This window comes from Polypterus senegalus, chromosome 1, assembly GCF_016835505.1.
Source record: "Polypterus senegalus isolate Bchr_013 chromosome 1, ASM1683550v1, whole genome shotgun sequence".
Classification (NCBI taxonomy): domain Eukaryota; kingdom Metazoa; phylum Chordata; class Cladistia; order Polypteriformes; family Polypteridae; genus Polypterus; species Polypterus senegalus.
The window spans coordinates 130,235,412-130,241,780 of NC_053154.1; positions in this window are offsets into that span (position 1 = coordinate 130,235,412).

Here is a 6,369-nt window from a genome sequence, read left to right on the forward strand (position 1 = left end):
ATCCCAGTTCACTTATGGGAACCACATTCACTATGTGTGGAATCCCACCAGTTGCTGGAGGTCAATAAATATCTGAGGCATGCTTTGTTGTAGCTCTTGAAGGGTATGGAAGAAGACAGCCCTTCTTGGCCTTAATAGTACAGCATTTGGAGCCTTACAAGGAAACCTATGTCCATATAATCTTAGAACTTTATATCATCTGGGACCCCCATGAGTAACTGCTAAGGCACACCTGGATGCAGCAAGAGTCCAGGCCACAGCACAACTGAATCTGGAGTCATTACATGTTGTCAGAGCTTGACCGACAAGAAGAAGTAAAGCAGAAAGACAGTCCAGGGTCAGTCAGATGAAGGTATTTATTCATGAGTTAAAGGAGGGGTGAGTAGTAGAGTGGTGCATGGAGTGCTTCTGAGGCCTGATGGGAAGATTCTGTTGTCAGTTTAAGCGTCTCAGCGGTCTGTTGGAGGGGAGGTGGGCGGCCAGTTGGCCGAGCTCTTCAGGACTGTGGTTGTGTCTGACATTGTCTTTGACCTTCTCGGTTATGATTGACTGTGGACCCTCCAGAGTTTTATATTCTCCAGGTTTGTTGCTGACTGGAGTTTTTGTTTTCCTCTTCTTTGTCGTCAACTGGCCACAGTTCAACCATTCATTAATGAGCAGATAGTGTTGGGCCAATCAGTGTTATTTAGTTTCCAACTACTTTGTTTTTCTTTCCTTTTAAACAAATCTGTGCCTCATGTGTAATCATTATATAGTTAGTAAAAAGTAAAGTTTGTACAGTATTTGCATTGTAGCTGAAAACTTGTTAGTGAAGTGCGCTAATGAAGTGCACTATTTAAAAATATACTGAATTGAAATGAGTTAAATTGAATGAATGTTTAGGAAGGCCCCGGGGCATAAGATCTTTTACTGTTTTCCTTTTATTATACTTTGTAGTCTCTCCATTCTTTTGCTCTTCCCTTTCAATAAAATCTCTTGCATTTTCATACTTCAGAATCCAATATTGATTTTTAAAGTAGTGAGGTTCAGCCTGAGTCCTCTCCAAAGCCCCCAGATGGACTTATTTGGACTATGATTCACTAGCTAGGCTCCAATCTGTCTATCATCATTTCTAGCCAAAGGCATGTCATTATAATGGAATTAGCCCCATCAATACATCCTTCTCACCTCACTCCAGTTGCTAGGGTTCTTCAGTCCTATTACAATTCTCATCCTTCATGGGTCTGTTTTTAAACCTCCCTATTTGGGTTACCATCCAACCACCATGAGCAGCACATCCCCTAGGTATACCAGATGGCATCAAGTTACACCTTTTATAAGATTCTTTACAAGAAAATTTTGTATATTGGGTTCCTATCTTCTACATCACTGTCTGATTTGGTGCTCAATGTGAAAGACAATTAATCTTAACTTATAATTCATAATTTTATGTAATACCTTTCATGGTGTCATACCTTTCATTTCAAACCCACCGCAAAGCACTTCATGCGTAGGGTGTAATGCATCACTAACAGTATCACCAGTAATTAATAAACCATAGAATATTTTAAAGAGCTATTGGGTATTGTGTGTCATGTTAAGAAGATGTGATAAAGGAAATTTACTTTTGAAATATTTGTTCATTCCTCTAATTCCATTGCTGTGTAAAAAGAGACTGGAAGCAACACTGAGCGTAAAACCAATCTTGGATGGCATGTAGCATGGCAGGATACATTTAATTTAAGCATATTATTGGTACTATATTATGACAAAGAGTACATGCAGTAATGTTAAACTACAATATATTTTTTTTTGCTGGAAAACAATTACTTTTATTAAGATCTAAATTGGCTTAAAGCACAACTACGGCCATTTAAATTCTCCAGGAGATTGTACTTCTATTTTTTTTTAATATCCAGAATTTTGATCCTATTATACTTGAATCTGGAAATTTATGATGGAATATATAGGAGGAAGCTGATTTTTCATGCTTCTTGTCATCTTTTATACCAGATATTATGAAAGCTGAAGCCCCAAGCAGAAACCAAGACATGGGACTTTATGATTGCATTGAATAAAAATGATATTTTCTTCTTAGTAAATCTAAATTCTCTGCTTATACAGTAGTGTCTGTTTGATGGGTCTCTGCTTAATAAGTCAGACTTTGGTTTCTCTGTCAACAATGATAGACTCAAGAACTGACCATTTTAAATGCAGTCAGTTTTAAGGATAAAAAAAAGAAAGAAAAATACAATTGGTTCCAAACTGGCTTTTCACTGTTTTCAGTTATAGTGGGGTGCCAGTTAATACTCCAGGTAAATAAAGTACAAAGAATAAGACAGGGCTATAAACGGCCATGACATTGAGAAAGAAGCAAACACTGACATAGACAACATACACTCACCTAAAGGATTATTAGGAACACCATACTAATACGGTGTTTGACCCCCTTTCGCCTTCAGAACTGCCTTAATTCTACGTGGCATTGATTCAACAAGGTGCTGAAAGCATTCTTTAGAAATGTGGGCCCATCTTGATAGGATAGCATCTTGCAGTTGTGCACATCCAGGGCACGAAGTTCCCGTTCCACCACATCCCAAAGATGCTCTATTGGGTTGAGATCTGGTGACTGTGGGGGCCATTTTAGTACAATGAACTCATTGTCATGATCAAGAAACCAATTTGAAATGATTCGAGCTTTGTGACATGGTGCATTATCCTGCTGGAAGTAGCCATCAGAGGATGGGTACATGGTGGTCATGAAGGGATGGACATGATCAGAAACAATGCTCAGGTAGCCCGTGGCATTTAAATGATGCCAAATTGGCACTAAAGGGCCTAAAGTGTGCCAAGAAAACATCCCCCACATTATTACACCACCACCACCACCAGCCTGCACAGTGGTAACAAGGCATGATGGATCCATGTTCTCATTCTGTTTACGCCAAATTCTGACTCTACCATTTGAATGTCTCAACAGAAATCGAGACTCATTAGACCAGGCAACATTTTTCCAGTCTTCAACTGTCCAATTTTGGTGAGCTTGTGCAAATTGTAGCCACTTTTTCCTATTTGTAGTGGAGATGAGTGGTACCTGGTGGGGTCTTCTGCTGTTGTAGCCCATCCGCCTCAAGGTTGTGCGTGTTGTGGCTTCACAAATGCTTTGCTGTATACCTCGGTTGTAACGAGTGGTTATTTCAGTCAAAGTTGCTCTTCTATCAGCTTGAATCAGTCGGCCCATTCTCCTCTGACCTCTAGCATCAACAAGGCATTTTCGCCCACAGGACTGCCGTATACTGGATGTTTTTCCCTTTTCACACCATTCCTTGTAAACCCTAGAAATGGTTGTGCGTGAAAATCCCAGTAACTGAGCAGATTGTGAAATACTCAGACCGGCCCGTCTGGCACCAACAACCATGCCACGCTCAAAATTGCTTAAATCACCTTTCTTTCCCATTCTGACATTCAGTTTGGAGTTCAGGAGATTGTCTTGACCAGGACCACACCCCTAAATGCATTAAAACAACTGCCATGTGATTGGTTGATTAGATAATTGCATTAATGAGAAATTGAACAGGTGTTCCTAATAATCCTTTAGGTGAGTGTATGTAACTATTTCAGTGACAGTCCAGGAACCTCATGTATAACGCCGTGCGTAGAACTCGCACTATAACATGGCATAAGCACAAAAGCCGAAATGTGCTTACGCGCAGAAAAGTCCAGATGCAGGAATTTGTGCGTACTCCCAACTTCCACGTTCTTCTGCTACATAAATCCCGATCAGCGTGAAAAGTAACGCTCGTGCACGCGCATTATGTAACGCCCCAACTCCTCCCATAATTACGCCTCTTTGAAAATGCAAATCAATATAAATAGCCCTTAAGCTCAGCCTTCTGTGAAAAGACAATGGGAAAAGCACGGGGAAAATATAAGAATTTCAGCGAATACCAAGTGGAAGCAAAGGAAAAACATACTATTTGTTCAAATAAACTGTGGTATAATCAACAAAAGGAAGTTGATCGAGTGACATAGCGTGTTGGAGAAACATGAAAGCTAACGTTCACAAAATCGCACAGTGCCGGAAATAAAAAGAAGTCACATATCAAAGTCGCCGTGAAAAGGCGAGTTGTAGCCCACTGTCTGAGTGTCACATGAAAGCTTATTAGGGTACAGAGAAAAAAGGCACACAGTGGGGAAAAAGCACTAAATGTCAACTTCAGTCTCGACATTTCCACTTTAATCATGTAGTTTATTTTGTCATTAAAGTAGAACATCATAAACTTCATCTTAAAATTGTTTAATTAACCAGTTTCTCAAATCACATCGTAATTAAAGTAGCACGTTAAATGCTTTGTTTTGTATTTGATCTTCTATGTGCTCTATGTGTGTGAATCACTACTTGCTTCTTAAACCGCTCTCTTCCTCCAACTGGACACAGAATCCATTACATTCGTGATATTACAGCTCTCTGAATAACTAAAATACTGAGATGTATACGTGATATCATTTTCATGATGATAGGAGTTAAAGCACGTTATTAAACGTGTTTCACTTCGATGAAATAATTTATTGCAGCAGTACTCAGGGCGGCTCTAGGCTTGTGGTGGCACTGGGCAGAGGAAGAATCGTGGCTCCATCGCCGCCAATGTCAGTAAGGTAGCTTATGCACGGTGGATGGCCACGTCCGTTGCAGACACTGCATAGCCGCCTCGTGCTCATGACACAAGCATTTAACTTTTGCCAAATTTGTCGCATGCTTTTAGCTGTGTTGTTATTTTCTCTTTCTGTTTTATATTCAATATATATTGGCGTAGCCCACTGCAGTCAGTGCTTTTCTTTCCCAAGTAACCGATCGCCACACAATCAGCTCTGTAATAGACGTTAAGCCATCTGTAAGCTTAGCGCCGATTCTTCAAAACGTTTAAGGAACATTGAAATATCTTCGTAGTACATGTTTAATTATTCTATCCTTCACGACACTCCCAGTGAAGAATATAGATTATTTAAATGAAGTTAAAGTTTTATCTGTATAATTTAATAAACATATTTTGCTGCATTTCACCTTAAAAATGATATTGTCATCATATGTAAATAACGCGCTTTATAAAGTGGCTCAGGTTGTGTGACATTATAACTGTAGTGCAAGTTTACAGTGGGGTGATTGTACTTATAAGTACAAACCGTTCTACAAGGAGCAATTGATTGAGTGCATTTAAAGTTCTTGTGATGAAACTGTTTCTGAACCGCGAGGTCCGTACAGGAAAGGCTTTAAAACGTTTTGCAGTGGCTGAGACAGCGTGTCCTTGAAGCTGTATACCGATAATTTCTTCCGATCAGCTGCTGCTGTGATTCACACTCAGATACAGTGATATAAATACTCTGAGTGGTGCAGTGAGAGAAATATGGAAAAAGATGATCCGCTGTGGCAACTCCTAACGGGAGGAGCTGAAAGAAGAAGAAGAAGAAGAAGAAGAAGAAGTGAGAGTAACAACGCTAAAGCAGTTATGGTATTTGGAATACTATGGCTGTTCCCTGGACCATTATATTGTTACAAGTTAATTACAATCAGATGCATTACACTAATAAACAATATGCGGTTAGTTTCTGTGTATTTATAAAGCCGCATCAGGAAAATAATGAGTAACCACACAAGAACAGTACCATTGCTTTGACGCTGGGTGCCGCCAGTCTGCAAAACCGAGCGGAGAACTTGCGTACGACAAGGCATGAGGTACCGTGGAAAAGTGCGTGGCTTTACGCCAAGTGTAGGTTTTACACATCACGATTTAAACGTGAAAAAGTTCTTAAACGGGCGGCACGGTGGCGCAGTGGTAGCGCTGCTGCATCGCAGTTAGGAGACCTGGGTTCGCTTCCCAGGTCCTCCCTGCGTGGAGTTTGCATGTTCTCCCCGTGTCTGCGTGGGTTTCCTCCGGGCGCTCCGGTTTCCTCCCACAATCCAAAGACATGCAGATTAGGTGGATTGGTGATTCTAAATTGGCCCTAGTGTGTGCTTGGTGTGTGGGTGTGTTTGTGTGTGTCCTGCGGTGGGTTGGCACCCTGCCCAGGATAGGTTCCTGCCTTGTGCCCTGAGCTGGCTGGGATTGGCTCCAGCAGACCCCCGTGACCCTGTATTCGGATTCAGCAGGTTAGAAAATGGATGGATGGAAAGTTCTTACACAACATTTCTCTGCGTACGCACCGTTTATACACGAGGCCCCAGGATATTAGGTGCTGCTGGGTGGCATGTGTGTGTGCTCGGTACCTTGGAAGGGAAATAAACTATTAAAGACAGGGAGAGAGTAAAGTTAAGCAGGGTAACTAAAAGTGCCAACACCTTCAGCTCTGCAAAGGGCACCAGAGGACAAAGGGCACCAGAGGACAAAGGAACAC